We start from the raw sequence: 17,431 nt of genomic DNA, 5'->3' as shown, positions 1-17,431 counted from the left end.
GGGGCTTCACGTGACTCCAGCAGGAGTCAGACAGGAAGAGCTCTGTACTCCGTGGCAGAATCCCTTATCTTGGTTCCTGTGTGTTTAGAGTGTTCTGAGTCAACTTCTCTGTAAATATATTCTTTTAGTTTGGGCCTTTCCATGTGGGTTGTGTGTGGAATAGATGTGTTAGCTTAGTTTGTCACCATAACATAAAAAGTGCTAGAAAACAGATGAAGGCTAGCTAAATGAAGGCTAAGAATAGAATCTCATTTATGCGAGTTGATTATACTTGTAGCAAGAGTGATAATTAGAGATATTTTGGAAAAAAAAAAAAAAGAACCTGAAGGTGGAGATAATTGGAAGATTTCTTTCTTCTAGGCTACTAGATAGGAAAGAATGAGATCTTTAATTACATTAATAAGAAAATAATTATTGATAGTCACAAATAATGTCTCTGCTTGATTCAGGGAAGCACATGACCTTCCAGAACTATCTAATCAATGTAAAACCTAAAGAGGTTTTTTTAAAATAATGCAGGCAAACTCTAACGTGAATGAGTCAGTCATTGGAGGAGCAGGGGGCTGCTGTCCTCCTGAAACCTGAAATGGCGAACATTCCAGCCTGAAGGGGAGGAAGGCCGGGAGCGGGAGTGGTGGGGAGGAACACAGTGCCAGTCCTGGGTGGGCCTGGCAGCGATGCCCAGCCCGCTTGCCCTCCAGCGGGGGTCCTTGGCCTTGTGGGAAAATGAATGGAACCCCACGGTGGAGCACGTGACACATAGCGGGTGCCTCCCCTGCTCCGTTCCTGTCCACAGGTCATTTCCAAATCTTCTTTCAGCTCTAAGAACATGGATGTGTAGCTATTCTCCTCATGTTGTAACTGAAAAAGTGCTTTCTTCTCAATCAACTCACTGTGAGGGGGCTTCTCAGAGAAAGGTTGTACCTAGCAGGCCTTCCAGGAGCCCACCCTCTTCCCCAGCTCCAGAGCTTCCACCTGAGCTCAGGCCCAACACCACTCTCATCTCGTCTCCCTGACTCTCCTCTTCCCTTACCTCAGTCCATACCCTCCTCCAAGGTCAGCTCCTCCAGGGCCAGCTCCTTCCCCAGCTTCTCCTCCAGGGCCAGCTCCTCCCCCAGTTTCTCCTCCAGGATCAGCTGCTCCTCCAGGGCCAGCTCCTCCCCCAGCTGCTCCTCCAGGGTCAGCTCCTCCCCTAGCTGCTCCTCCAAGGCCAGCTCCTCCCCAGCTTCTCCTCCAGGGTCAGCTCCTCCCCTGCTGCTCCTCCAGGGCCAGCTGCTCTCCAGTTGTTCCTCCAGGTTTGACTCCTTCCCGGCTCCATATAGCTCCTCCCTTCTGAAAGAATTGGTTAGCGCCTGCTTCCCTGTGACTGGAGGTTCAGAGCTGATGGAAGCACAAAAGTCTCTTTCTGGGTAAAGTCTTCCAAAAAGTCATTTTCTAAGTAAATCACTCTCCTGGGCAGATGTTCTCAGTAAGCACCAGACAAGGCTCTGGCTCTCAATGAGCAATGGACAAGGGCCAAACTCCCCAGCACAAGAGGCAGAGCCCCTCACTACCTGGACCAGTCCACCTGGCCATTCCTCACCCTCACCCCCTCCGTCACACCCCCTCCCTTGAAGCAGGACCTGCCATCATCCCTTCATTCCTAGAAGACTTGTCCTCATCCTTCGAGACCCTGCAGATGTCACCACATTGGGACACCTCCCACAGTCACATGTGTCTACACAGGACACAGGAACCCAGAACACAGGACAGTGCAGAGGCAGCACCCGTGTACTCATCTGTCTTCCACCAGACTCTGGGCTACTTGAGGGCTGGGGCCTTAACTGATGTCTACAGCCTTCCCAGGGAAGGGCAAAGGCCCAGGACTCTGTAAATGCTTGGAATGGATAAATGTGCTTTGCCACAAAACAAAATTTAAGGAACCTTAAAGAGACAAACCATGGAAACCATTGTCAAGCGGTTGACAGGTCATAGGGTGAAAAATTGTAAAACAGAGTTGGCAGAGAATGTGGGATTTGTAATAAACATTTGCTTTGCACCTTCTTACCTGCCAGACACCGGACAAAGTGCTATCCAAGCCTCAGCCAGGGTGGGTGGTTGGGGGGCATTCATAGATTCTTGCTCTCTGGTCTTGTTTCCGCAGACACATAGGCCACATCTCTTGAGAATCCAGAAGCTTTGCAGAAGTCTGACATCTTCATCCATGGACGCCTCCTGCTGGGCCTTCACAGGCTGCACTGGCCAATCTCCATTTTCCAGAACACACAAAGCAAACAACAGAAAATCCTGCAGCTAAGACTCATGTCCCAGACTTCCTAATGCTTCTCCTCCAACTTGCTGTTCTTGCCCACCCCAGCTGTTCTGAAGTTCACATCCACGACTCAGAAGTGCTCACCAACAGGCTGCAGACAGCCAGAAATGACAAAGGAAGAGTGTGTCCTCCATCTGGGCACTTGGGATTTGAAGACTTAAAAGCATTTACAGTGACCAGGATTGACATTTCAAACCCAGATCTAGACGGAGAAGGTGACTCTCCCCCAGCAGGGCCTGAGGCTGCTGCCCCATCAGTCAGTCTTTCTGCAAACAGCCACAAAACGTCAGGCTGAATTCAACAGGAAACACGGATCCAGTGCGTGAGTCTGTGGGCTGAGCTGAGCTCTTGCCAGGGCTCTGGTGCATCTGCCGAAGGTTGCTTAGGGGACTGTTGACTGGGCTGGACCAGCTTGCAAGTCTAGTGGCCAGCTGATGGCTATGATGGTGCCTCCAGCTAGGACCAACTAGAGACCCAGCATGGCCCCAGCTGCCTCCCTGGAGCAAACCAGCCCCAGCACTTCCCCAGGCCATGGTCGAGGGGCCAAGGAGAGCTCAGTGGTGGACAAGGCAAGTCACCTGGCCAAGTCCAGGGCAGGGAAAGGGCAGGCCAAGGACAGGCCAAGGACACCCCAAAGCATGTGACCAGGGAGGGACAAAGCACTGGGACCACTGGACTGGCTTTATCATCCTGACAGCCCTCCACACCTGAAGCCCTCTCTCCACAACCATTCTTCTGCTAAGTGTGGCCAAACTTTTTTTTCTCTTTCGAGTTCCACCTGCCCCAGAAAGGTTGCACACAGACTGTGGGAGAATGACCTCCTGAGCTGCTTCCTTGCAACCCTCTGCTCTGTGGGGCCGTCACACTAGGCCCAGCAGCTCTGCCTCCCACACACCCTCCTCAGATCCACCCAGCCCACCCAGACAAAGTACTGCCCCAAGGAGGACACTTTGCTTTGTGTCTGCTTCACACCTCTGCCTTTTGGAAGGAATCATCTTACACGCTGTGTGATCCCCACAGATCTGACAGTGATGGTGTCTGGGGAACCCCCTCATCCCAGGAGGTGTGGGTCAGGCTGGTGGGTCAGAGCAGCTGCCCTCACAGCCACGGTGATTGGTCTGGGACAGGGGTCTGGTGTGTGCTTCCAGGCAGGGCCAGTCACAGCCCTGCTCCAGGATTGATGTGCATCCCTGGGGGCATGGGGCTTCCTTGTTCTGAGCTTGCTGGTTATGAATCTTAAAGACTGGAGCTGCCAGCTTTTGCCCCCAAGAAAAATTCCCTAGAGAAAGCAGGCAGGACAGAAGAAAGCAAAGGCCAGTGTTCGGGGAAGGCGCTTCTAGCTGAAGCTGTACCTTCCAGGATCTTCCAGCACAGGAACCTTTGAATTGTTTTGCCTTGGGTGGGTTTCTGTCACTTGCAACCTAAGCAGTCTTGGTTAATATGCATGCCCTGAATACTTCTGGAGCAGGACTCTCCTACTGTATTAATCTGTTCTCATGCTGCTAATAAAGACATACCTGAGACTGGGTAATGTATAAAAAGCGGTTTAATGGACTTACAGTTCCACGTGGCTGGGAAGGCCTAACAATCAGGGTGGAAGGTCAAAGAGGAGCAAAGGCACATCATACATGATGGCAGGCAAGAGAGCGTGTGCAGGGGATCTGCTATTTATAAAACCATCAGATCTCCTGAGACTTATTCTCTGTCATGAGAACAGCATGGGAAAGACCCTCCCCCATGATTCAGTTACCTCCCACCACGTCTCTCCCAGGACACATGGGGATTATGGGAGCTACAATTCAAAATAAGATTTGGGTGGGGACACAGCCAAACCGTATCTCCTGCCCTCCCTGTTTGTTGCTGCCTCTGTAGTTGTTACTGCTGTTTTCATGTTCTCTTCCCTAACTCCTTCCAAATTCAGCCCATCTTTCCAAGCATGGCCCAGGTCCCATGCCCCTGCCTCAGGCAGTCAGATCTTATCACCCCCCAACCCTCACTCCTAGGACACAGGTGGGCTCTGTTGTCCTCTGACCAAATCGCCCCTCCCCAGGGAGGCAGACAGTGTGAGGCCTCTTGCTGTGAACCTCAGTGCTTTCAACACAGAGCATAGTCTGTGAGCAACAGATATAAACTTGTGATGAGGCATAGATACCATTTTCCATCCTTTTAGAGATGATCAACTAAGACCACATCTTCCTGCAGGGTGGGAGCCACCGTCCCATCCCATCCAGAACCTTCATGAACACGAGGGCTGTGGTTGGATTGAGTGAGGACTTCCCTTTGTCCCAAGTCCCCTCCCCCTTCATAAAGAACCAGCCATGTCACACCTCCCTCATCTCATGGTCCTCAAGCCTCTTCCACTGCACTGTGGCCACAGTGTGTGCTGCACACAGTATTGGACTCTGAACGAGCTCTTTTCAGTCTTTAATATACAGCTCTATCTTTGAAGCCATGTAGGTGAATAATTAAATTTCTGAGCTTTGTGACCCAATTCATTGGAGTGGAGAATAGGTTTATCTCTATCACACTCAAAATTTTCAGGCCTTTCCACTCAAAGAATGACATCCTTCAAGAATGTCCTGGGTCCTGGCTCCCACGGTGCTCCTCCCTGTCCTCTTTCAGAGCATCATGTGGAGTTAAGGGACTTAGCATGCTATTGTGTAGGTGTTGTTCACCTTCTGCAACCCCGGATGAAAGTTATGCTCACAAAGGTCTTGTTTTGTGTGAATAAAACATGTCAGAAGCCACTCAAGGGTTAGTGGCTTGAAGGAAACTCCAACCTGGAATTGTGTGGGCTGGGAATCTGACCTGGCCTGGCTGGGCAGCTGGACTCCTCTCAGAGGCTGGATGGTCTGGAATGGTTCCTGTCACAGGCCTGGTGTTGAGCATGTGGAGGGCCAGCTGTGTATTAGCCAGAATGCCCCAACTGTCTTCCATGTGCCTCTCAGGTTCCCGCAGGCCAGCTCAGGCTGTCATGGTCTAGGGCTTCCAACAGTGGCAAGAGAGCCCAGCTGCAATGTCCAGCACTCTCCGGGTATACACCACCACTGCCCCATGGCTGAGCGAGTCATGAGGCAGAGTCCAGCCTCACCGTGTGAGGACACTGCTTTGGATGTCTGCAAGAAAAGAGGGTGCTTACAGGCATTTTCACAAATAATCAACCACAGAACCTGTTTGCTAGGGCTGTCATGAGGACTGGATAAGAGCTCTGAATGCATGCACATGCACACACACATGCATAGGCTCACACATGTGTGTACACACACACACGCACGTGCACACATATGCACAGGCACACACGTGTGTACACACGTGCACACACATGCACATATGCACAGACACACATGCACATACACGTGCACACACATGCACACACGCACAGGCACACGCATGTAACACACACACGCACACACATAGACATGCACACACACATGCACAGGCACACATATGTGTGTACACACATGCATGCACACACACAGAGCTAAACCAGAACTCCAATGCCCAATAGTACGGTACTACCGTTATTTTTTTCGTACTCATCTTGTGGATTCCTCGAATCTGCCACGATACCTGCATGTAGAAATTGTTCACTGTGTGTTTAGTTAATGAATCTCTTTGGCTTCACCTGGGCTTCTTGACCATCCAGGCCACCCAGGATCTTCCAGGGGAGCTGCTTGGATGACTCAATTCCAAAGAGCTTCTTGTCCATTGTTCACTGCTTGGCGCTGTGTTTTGCAGTTTAGCAAAATGTTTGATATTTGTAAGACAATGCCCTGGAATGTGGAAATGGCTTCATGTCCCAGCACTCCTGGGACCAGAATTCTCATGTGCTCTTCTCATCCAGTACCTGACGGTCCACCTGTGCAGGAGATTCAGGCCAGCTCTGAACCCCCATTGAGAGAACACCATGAGGGCCTTGCTAACTCTCAGGTGAGGGCCAACTGCCGAGATGCATTGGCACAGAACAGAGCCATGCAGCGCTTAAGTCCTTTGGTAAAGCAATGCTCCTGAAAGTCGGTTCAGGTTCCTTTTCACCTGGGAGAAAATTGAGACTCAGAGACATCGAGGGATGTCTAATAATTGCAGAGCAACTGAGAGGCAAACGCAGACCCTGGGACTGCCGGGCGAACCTAGGCTCTTTCCCCTACTCACCATCCACCTCCAACTAGCAGTAAGAAAAGGGCTGCATGCTTGGGGCCCTTTGGGGAAAGGCAGGGCTGTGTCGCATGAGCAAGCCACGTACCAGGAGCTGTCTGAAAGAGTCCACCCAGGGACAGAAGCCCGTGAGAGCCTGCTGGGCCACCAGGTACATGCTGGTGATGACACCTCCCCAAGCCCTGTGCCTCTTTCCTTAGCATCCACCTTGCTTCATGGATGAGCAAGGGTGCCCTGCTCTCAGCAAGCCACACTCTACAGGAGAACAGTCAGCACCCCCAAGAGGTAGGGGAGCTGCAGAGAAAATAAAGCCCAGAAGGGGACAGGAAGAACAAGTCAGGGCACAAGGTAGGGTGGCCAAGAAGCCCTTAAGACTGGAAGAAGGCCAAGGAAGAGCTACCCAGGCCCAGGTATCTCTGCAGAGGCACAGAGGATTGGAGGCGGGCACCTCCAGGGAGGGTCCACTTGTCTTTGCCATGGCAGCTGGAGTGGGAGAGCCAGGGCGGGAGGGCGGGAAGGTGTGGCTGGAGAGCAGCGTCCCGGAGGCCACCGTGGGGTTGGAAATCTGCAGGGTGAGCTCCGTCATACTGGTCGGCTGCTGCTTTGGAAAAACCTCCAGAAGCAAAATTCAAAGCTGTGGTTATGGTGAAGAGGCTCCTGCAAGGACCAGATGGGAAATGATGGAAGCCACGGGGTAGAGGATGATGGAAGCCACGGGGTAGAGGATGATGGAAGCCACGGGGTAGAGGTAGAGGCTGGATCCCGACAGAGTGCACTGGCTTCAGAGCTCTCAGGTCTGCCAGCACACGGCGCCCTCCATCACAGGAGAGGCTGATTCTCTCCTATGGGAGGTGAGTCCCTCCTTGGGAACTGACTGTCTCCTCTGGGGCTTGGGATCCTTGGGATCCCCAGAGTGCTGGCTTCGTCATGCTAATGTTGACCAACAGCTTCAGGATGGAGCTGTTCACCTGAAAGATGAGCATGACCAGTTGCTTGGACTGGTTTTTTGCTACTTAATTCCAATTCTTAGAACACAGCTCCTAGAACCCAAGCACAAGCCTCTCCCTTGTTTGGCATTTCCTGAGAGGGAGTGACATAACATGAACTCCTTCAGGGCCAACTTTATGGCCCAGCGTGAGTCTGGCATCCTAATGTACAAGATCACACACTTGTCTTCTGAATGTTGTGACCACCATCCTCTGCCCAGCCCAATTCAACCTCCCACCCTGCCCTATCCTGAAATCTGCACCTACCCTATCCTGAAATCTGTTTTCAATCCAGGGGCTAGGCAGCTGTCCCCCTACTTGTCACCCACCACAGACCGAGCCCTGGCAGTGGGGACAGTGCTGCTGGGATCTTCCTGAGTATCACCAGGAATCTGACGGAGTGACACCCCCATGCACTGGGTGGGTAGCACCTCAGCTCCATGGGGACTTCTTAGGTAACATTACGTAGCCAGCATGGGCAAAAGTAGCCATGGAAACGAGATACAGGTCTTTCGGGAATCCTTTTGGAGGTTCTGCCCATACCCGGCATTTCCCCTCTAGGCCTTGCCTATGCCGCAGCCTTGCAGGGAGCGAGGAGCCTGGAGCTGCACCACCCCCACCCCCCCCAGCTCTGCCCACCCTGGGCAGAGTTAGGCCACGATTCTCAGCTGTTCCACTCCTGGGTTGCCTTTGTGTGAAAGGTGATACAACCACACAACCTCCGGGACTGACCCCAGGGAGCCCTCCGCACATGCCAGCCCCTGTTCTTTCAGGGGGATCTGCAAGCTTGGAGCAAATCGGGCTTGCACACGCTGTCAGGAAGGATCCAAGTGGTTGCTAAATAAGGGCTGAGCTGGAGCAGATTATTAAGCAGCAAGACAGATTCTCCTATGTATCTGGCTCTGGTTTTTATTTTTAGCACAAAACACACACACACATACACACACGTGTTTGGGGGGAAGGGCTCCATTTCTCCAAAGCCACCCTTAGGATGGCGTGTGTCCATGTCTCCACCTGAGCCTGGCACGACAGTCTGGGTCTGCGGGCACAAGTGCATGTCAGTCACCTGTGAGCTCACAAACCCCAGGGCTGCTCCGGCTTCATTCACACCAGACATCCCAAGGCCAGGGCTCTGGGAGCAGGACGTGAGCATCCAGCCACATAGGTCTCTGCAGAGGGTCCTCATGCTTTGCCAGGGACCCATCTTGTGCTAAGGCAAAGATTCCACATGCCTCCTGGACTGCACAGTGCCAAGCCCCAGGCCTCTTTTCTTCTTCAAGGAAATCACTGTAAAAGCATTGTGCAGTGTAGATATTCAGTAGTCAATGAGACTTTGAAAAGATGTTAGGGCTAAGAGGTGGAAAGAGGGACAAAGTAGAGAGTGACTTTAGAGTCCCAGCGATGACCCTACCTGCCCTTCTCCCTGGAGGAGTGGCATGTGAGCAGGCTGCACTCAGCTGAAGCTCAGCTGTGAGACCCAAGCCCGGGGGGCCAGTGTGGGTACAGACACCCAGAAGATGCCAGCACCTCTCAGATACACCATGCACTGCAACACCTAGCCTAGGGTAAAGTCAGCATCTTGGCTTTTTAGCTGGGTAAACTGGCATAAAATCAGCAAACTTCTCCAAGAAGCTTTCAGGAAATACGAAAACATTCACCTTCTGAAACTTGGATTGCAGTAAGAACTAGGTTCCTTCAAATAAATATAAATATTCTTTGGAGGGGCAAGGAGAGAGATGTAAGACCTGGGGATAAGTGGAGATAGATAGATAGATAGATAGATAGATAGATAGATAGATAGATACATACATACATACATACATACATACATAGATAAAGAAAGATTAGATAGATAATACATACATAAATAGATGATATATGATAGGTAATAGAGATATATAATAGATAATAGATATAAAAATAGATGATAGATAGCTACCTAGATTGTACATAGACAGATGATAGGAGATAGATATAGATAGATGACAGATAGGATGGGTGGATGTATGGATGGGTAAATGGGTAGGTGGATAAGTGGGTGGACGAGTGGGTGGGTGGGTGGATGGATGGATGGATGGATGGATGGGTAGATGGATGAGTGGATGGGTAGGTAGATGGATGGGTGCATGGATGAGTGGCTGGCTGGATGGATGAGGGTGCATGGATGAGTGGCTGGCTGGCTGGATGAATGGATGGATAGGTAGATGGATGGTGGATGGGTAGATGGGTGAGTGGATGAGTGTGTGGGTAGGTAGATGGATGGGTGGGTGGGTGGGTGGGTGAGTGGGTGTATGAGTGTTTGGGTAGATGGATGGACGGATGGGTAAATGGTTGAATGGGTAGATGGGTGGGTGGGTGGATGGATGGATGGATGGATGGATAGATGGAAGGGTGGATGGATAGATGAATGGGTGAATGGGTAGATGGATGGGTGGATGAGTGGATGGTTGGATGGATGGATGGATGGATGGATGGATGGATGGATGGATGAATAAATGGGTGAATGGGTAGATGAGTGGGTGGGTGGATGGATGGATGGATGGATAGATGGATGGGTGGATGGATAGATGAATGGGTGGATGGGTAGATGGATGAGTGGATGGATGGATGGATGGATGGATGGATGGATGGATGGATGGATGAATAAGTGGGTGAATGGGTAGATGGGTGGATGAATGGATAGGTAGATGGATGGGTGCATGGGTAGATGGATGGGTGGATGAGTGGATGGGTAGGTATATGGATGGGTGAATGGGTGGGTGGATGGGAGGGTGGGTGGGTAGGTGGATAGGTGGATGAGTGGATGGGTGGGTGGATGAGTGGGTGGGTGGATGGATGGATAGATGGATGGATGGGCGAGTGGATGATGGAGATAAAAAAGGAGACTTGCACAGCTCACTGGTGTCACTGTGCTCTGAATTGAAGCTTACAACTAATTCAAGCTTTATACCTGCGTTCCAAAATCAACAATATCGAAATTATGAATTCCTGCCAGAAATGAGAATCTTGCTATAATGTGAGTTTCCACAAAGCTGCCTAAGCAGAAAGTTGGGGAAGAGCCGGGGAGTCTGAAGCGCTGGAATCCTGGTCTGGCTTTGCCTTCACGAACTGTGTGCCCCCATCACTGTACCCAGCCATAGGAACCTGGCTCTCCTACCTGTAGAGCAGCATCACTAGCCCTACCAGCGGCCAACGTAACTCTCCCCTCACTGCAAGAGGGGTCACAAGCACCGGCAGGCCATAGGAATGCCAGCCTAACGCCTGAGTTCCCTTCAAGTGCCTTGGAGTTCCTCCATCTCGGGGTCGCCTGTGTCTCAGAGCTCCTCCATCTCAGGGGTTCCTCGTCTGACTCAGGGTCACAGTGCTGCCACTGCAGCCCTCCCCACTCTCCACTCTCGGGGGCCACAGTGCCCGTGCTGTGGGGGATGCTTCCTCTCGGGGATTCCTCTGTCTCAGGGGCTTCTCATCAGTCTCGGGGCTGCAGTGCCCACACTGCAGCATCCCCACTCTCCACTCTCACTGCCCTTCAGCAGCAGGTCTTCCCCTTGTGGCCCACCAGGTGGTTTCTGTCCTTTGAGAATTTGGTGTCCTGTCCAAGGGGGACAGTTCAGACCCTGGTGTCAGAAAAGAACGCCTGGCTAACCGGTAGGCGATTTTGTCTCAGAAATATAGCTGTCATTTTTGTCAGAAACACAGGGAGTGTCTGAAAATTCTAATCTGATTTGGCTCTGATGGGAAAGAGAAACTAGGAGAGGATTCTCCTCACTTGGGTTCCGGAGAGGGGCCAGGATGGACTTGCAGGAGCGGGGACCCTGGAGAACTGGAGAGACCTGGAGGGCTAACCCCACAGAACAGGTGATTGAGAGAGAAGTCCTAGCTGGAACTTCTCCGTGGGGTCCTGGAGGACCACCTCAACTGCTTTGTGTTTCAAACAAGCTCCTCTGTTTCACAACTCCAAGAGGCAGCTCCACAAACCTGGGTCTGCTCTAGGGTGTAGTTCCCTGACGAGCTTAGTGGTGTTGATATTCTGCAGTATCTCTCACCCCTGTCTGGTAATGACGAGTGGGCCCCGAAGGCCATTCAGAGGCATCCCAGCTTCCACAGCAAGGCATTGCGGGGTCTCCCTTCTGACTTCCTAACCCAGTGGAGAGGGGTGAGGGGCTCCACACTCATTCTCCCCTCTCCTTACTGAGCGACCCCAGCACTTTGCAGGCAGCTGTGTGCACGGATGCTTTTAACCTGAGTCTCCCGCTTCCCCTGCAGCTGGTGTGGCCTCTTTGATGCAGCTATATCCAGGGGTGGAAGGGAGGGGTAACAGGGACTTCTGGAAACTTCTGACTTTCCCAATTTGGGTGCCGTATTTCTTTTTTTCTCTTTCTCCTCCTCTTCTTTCTTTTCTTTCCTTTTCCTACTTCTCATTCTTCTTCTTCTTCCTCTTCTGGAGAAAGTGGACATGAGGCAAGAGGTGCAGCAACCATTTTGTGGCTGTGAGGCATTTGCGAGGATGAGAGGAATAGAAAAATAGGAACAGAAAGGGAACTGTTTCCATCCTGGCAGAACAAACCCCCATGTGAAAATAACTTGGCCCCCGGTTTCAGAAAACTCAGTAAGCATTGTACTTAGTATTTATCACTGCTCAGAACAGAACGACTTTTGAGAAGTGCTTCCACTTTGCTGGGAGATGAATCTCACTCGAGATCTTTAGGGGCAAGGCACCAGCAGCACGGGCACCGGCACAAAGATGACTGAGGGGCTAAGGGATGAGGTGTTGGGAGAAAGCCACTGGGAATTATCCAGAAAGCCTCCTTGGAGAAGGTACGATCTGTGATGAAACTTATTTTAACTGGAAAAGGCCAGCAAAATTAGGATGTGACAAGTCCTATTAAGAGAGGGCACGCCTGTTTGCTTACTCTGTGGGTGCAGCCAACTCAATTTATCCAAAATTCCAGCAAACAGAAAGAACTCATAAAGATTATTTTCATCTACAGCTGTAGACCTATGCAATGCTAATTGATGTTTATTAAGACATCTTTGGGGAAACAGAAAAACCCCCAAAGGACCTTATTATCCAAAGAGTCAATTACTTCCAAATTGTTTGGATGTTAAGAGTAAGTTAGTACATTGTCAATTCACATTCAGGCTGGTGTTTGTAGAATAAATGAAGATGCTGCATCTTTTCCTCAGTCTGTTAATTATGTTCCCCACAAACTTATCCCTACAGAGAATCTGTGACTAGATAGTAATTTGCTTAGATTCAGTCTGCATATTAAATGATCATCTGCTTTTTCCCCCTTTGTTTTTGCTTTATTTCTCTTTTGTTTTCCTTATTTATATTCAGTTACTTCTGTCCGCATCCTAAAAAGCAAACGGCTACTGTAATTAATTTCTAATAGATCTTATGGATGCAGATGTCATGTAGGATATCAATGTTTTTAGCCCAGTTGTGCAGAATGTCCTCACAAGCTCAACTCCATCGTCATTCAGCAGGCATTCATGTCAAAGGCAAATTCATTTCTGGCAAAATGGGAAAAAGATTATTTTGGATTCATGACAAATAAAAGGACTTTGCTCAAAATTGGTAATCTATCAAAGATCTGTTACTGTGAGTTTTTCAAAAACAAGATATAACCTAAGTCTTATGGGCATTTGATTAGCATGACCCAAGTCAGCCTTCCTTTCTCCCAAACTCCCAGTGCACAGGGGCTTGGGGTGTCAGAGAATCACAGCATCTTAGTGCACTGGACTAAGAACAGGATCTTAGTGCACTGGACTAAGAACAGGATGCTACTGTCATCCTGAAGCCCAAAAGGATAATGAATATTTCAACAAATGACCAAAATCTGAACACCAACTTTGACAAAAGGCAAATGAATTATTTACACAAATGGGAAGCTGAAACTGGCTAGAGGTATTTTCCGATACCAAACACATGGAGGAAAATGATCCTTGGACACCAATTTGCCTGAGAACAACACAATTCCACAGAACGCCACAAGAGACCCTTCGGTGACCACCCCCACTCTCTCACAGGTGGCCTCTTCCAGGGGATTCTGACTTCCTACCACGTCGAGATTTTCTTCTTCCATGGCCCAAGTCGCGTTAGAGCCCGTGGTGAAGGCAATGCCCACTCTGACACAGCAGCAGCAGCCTGATGTGGGACTTGTGTGCTTTTTATTCCACTCTTGCCTCTTCCTCACCTTCACAGTCTGACTCCAACTCCATCCAGGTTCTTCAGTAGTTCTGCATCTCTTGCGATAATTAAATAAAGTTCAATATTTTTATGCACTTGTTTCAGTTGAAAGCTATTCTTGTAATATGCTTAGAGCTGAATGGTGGCTTAGATATCACTCATTTCAAACTCTTCTTCCTTTACGCAGATGAGAAAGCTGGGACCTAAAGAGGAGCAATGACTTATTCAAAGCCATGCAACTAGAAGGTGTGAAGCCAAGACTAGAATCCACATCTCCTAAAGCCCATAGTAATATTTTTTCCTTTTTTTTTTTTTTTTTTTTTGAGACAGAGTCTCACTCTGTCCACCAGGCTGGAGTGCAGTGGCGCGATCTCGGCTCACTGCAAGCTCCGCCTCCTGGGTTCACGCCATTCTCCTGCCTCAGCCTCCCTGGTAGCTGGGACTACAGGCGCCCGCCGCCGCGCCCGGCTAATTTTTTGTATTTTTAGTAGAGACGGGGTTTCACCGTGGTCTCGATCTCTTGACCTTGTGATCCGTCCGCCTCGGCCTCCCAAAGTGCTGGGATTACAGGCGTGAGCCACCGCGCCCGGCCGTATTTTTTCTTTATACCACTTTATCTCAATTGTACTTTAGGATGCAAGGGAGGTATGATTTGGCTCACTGTTTCAGTGACTTTAAAGAAACTTCTGAACCAAAGGTTAATATCAACAGGACTCTGTTACAACACACGTTTTTAAATCTACTATATTTTTAAATCTGCATGATTTAAAATTCACCATACAAGAAATAATGTTCCACTCCTCAAAACAATTAAAAGTAGAGGCCAGGTGCGGGGGCTCATGCCTGTAATCCCAACACTTTGGGAGACCGAGGTGGGTGGATCACCTGAGGTCAGGAGTTCGAGACCAGCCTGGCCAACATGGTGAAACCCCGTTTCTACTACAAATACAAAAATTAGCCAGGCGTGGTGGCACATGCCTGTAATCCCAGCTACTCGGGCGGCTGAGGCAGGAGAATCGCTTAGACCAAGGAGATGGAGGTTGCAGTGAGCCGAGATCTCGCCATTGCACTCCAGCCTGGGTGACAGAATGAGACCGTCTCAAAAAAAAAAAAAAAAAAGTAGAAGTACCGTATAATCCAGCAATCACACTTCTGAGTGTACATACAAAAGAATTAAAAGTGGGATGCCAAAGAGATATTTGCACGTCTGTGTTCATAGTGGCACTAGTCACAACAGCCAAGAGGTTGAAGCCACCCAAGTGTCCATCATCGGATGGATAGATAAGAAGACTTGGTCTCTATACACCACGCGATATTATTCAGTCTTAAAAAGGAAGGAAATCCCCCAGCACCTGCTACAACACAGATGAACCTGGAGGACATTACGCTGAGTGAAGTGGGCCAGACACAGAAGGACAAATACTGAATGAGGTCCCCAGAACAGTCAAATTCATAGAGACAGAAAGTAGAACGGTAAGTGCCAATGGCCGGGGCGTAAAAATCGGAACGTGTTTAATGGGTGCAGAGTTCTAGTTCTGCAAGATGAAAAAATTCAAGCAATCCATTGCACAGCAGTGTGAATATAATTTACATACTGAACTGTACACATGGTAAATTTTTATGTGTTTTCTTCACAACTGAATTTTAAAGATTTTTAATAAATAATGTTTCTTACGTATAACCCTCAGATATAATCCAAGCTCAAGATAATATGACTGCTGATGGGGACGGGCCTGCTCAGGTAAGCATTACCATGTGAGACTCAATTTTTCATCGGAGTCAGCTGTAGAGACATCCAACAAGAAAATACGAGGAATGTCTCTTTTTCTTTTCAAATATCACCCAAAGAAGTATTTTCAGTTTCACTTTCCCAGGTTCCAAATCTACTAAGAAGAAAGCAACTCTAAGACCTTTCTCTCTGCTACATAATATAACTGAGACAACTAATTAAAAGTTACACCGAGAAGGCTTTTGGACAGATGGTTTCACTATTTTAATTAAGTATATATATTAGGCTCTTGGAATTAATATATTTGACACGACAGATGTTTTCTGTGCTCATTTAGAATTTTTAGTCATTTACTATCTATGTGGTGTCGGAATTAGGGCCCCTTGTGAATTTTATTCTGTTCAATTTTGCAGTTTATTCATATTTTGTCATGTTACAGTTATTACTGAGTAATCTCAAGCATCATACGTACAAAGGAAATTTTAAAGAAATAGAAAGTGCTTTTCTGTGGGCATGAGAACTGATTTTAGTTAGAATGAGCCATTTAGTGACCACAGATTCAACTGTGGCATCTCGTGACTCCAGCCACATTCCAGGAGGGGTTTCTCGGTGCGTTCTTATTGTGCGTCCATCTGCACTGCCCTTTCCAGCCTCAATGCCACTGCCAGATTTAAAAGCCTTCTGTGCTCACACCATCCTGAACCTCTGCCAGTCCCTGCTTCTTATTGCCCCGTTCCCTCCACCATCCTTCTACCAAACCTGTCTTCCTAAAATCCTGCTCTCTGCATGGCACCCTTATTTAGGAGCCTGGGAAGTCTCCATATCCCCTGACTACAAGCCTGAGCTCCTCCTTGTGGTTCCCAAGAGCATGGGTGTTCAGCCCTCCCCAAGCTGCTCAGCTTCTCCTACCATGAGTGTCCCTGGCCGCCACCTCATCACGCTCCTTATTTCCATGCAGGAGGGGCTCAGCCCCAGTCGCTGCTTGCATCCGCTCTTGGATCCTCTCCCACCTCTTCACCCCTCCTCACGCTTTCTGAGCAACAGCACTCAGGGGGCACTCCTGAGCACCCACCCAAGAAAAGGAGCCACGCATGTCCACACAAAGACCCCTAACAAGTGTCTATGCCATCAATATTCATACCAGAAACAATTCACATATATTCAAACTGACACAATATTCAAACTGGAAACAATTCAAGCATCCGGCTGATGAATGGATATGTAAAATGTGGTTCCTCCATACAGTGGGTTATTCTTCAGCAATAAAGAAGAATAACTGCTGATGCTTGCTAGGACATGGATGAGCCTCAAACATGATGCTGAGTGAAGAAGCCAGTCTCAAAACATCCCGGACTGCCTGATTCCATCTACATGAATGTCCAGGAAAGGCAAACGTGTAGGAATGGAAAACCAGTTTGTGGTTGCCTGGGCTGAGGCGAGAATGGAGATTGAGTACAGACAGGCACTAGGGCCTTTCCAAGTGATGGAAATGTTGGAAACCGAACTGTAGTAGCAGCAGTTGCATAATTATGTATTTATTTTTACAAACCATTGACTTATACACTTAAAATAGGTGAACCTAACAGCATGTAAACTTTTATCACTGTTATTAGGGCAAACAAAATTTAAACTTTAAAATACGTTTTAAAACCTAGTAACATCCTTCCCCTCTCTACCACATCCCTTCTGTGAACTTCAGAAACACTTAGGGATCGTGCCACATGGTGGTGGGCCGTGGAGTCCTTCCTAGTTTCTGCTGGTCTTGTGGTTTAGGGATTTTCTTCTTACCTGTGAGAACTTTGAGTCGTTAACTTCCCTTTACTTTCTTCCCAGTGTGGACCCTGGCCGGGGGCTCCAGGCCATCCAGAGTCTGGCCCCACCCTTCCTTCTCCAAGGTCAACAGGAGCTCAGCTGTGGTCAGGTGAGACCCCCAGCCACCACCCCGGCTGTCTCCCCTGTTTCTTTTGTTCTTCCCTGCCTGGGAGCAGGTATCCCACCTTCCTGTCTTCCTGTAAGAAACCAACCCATTCCCCAGCCCATATGAAATCCCACATTCTCCC

The sequence above is a fragment of the Rhinopithecus roxellana genome, chromosome 6 (genome assembly GCF_007565055.1).
Source record: "Rhinopithecus roxellana isolate Shanxi Qingling chromosome 6, ASM756505v1, whole genome shotgun sequence".
Lineage (NCBI taxonomy): Eukaryota > Metazoa > Chordata > Mammalia > Primates > Cercopithecidae > Rhinopithecus > Rhinopithecus roxellana.
The sequence above is the reverse complement of the archived record's forward strand: the minus strand, read 5'-3'. Positions refer to the sequence as shown.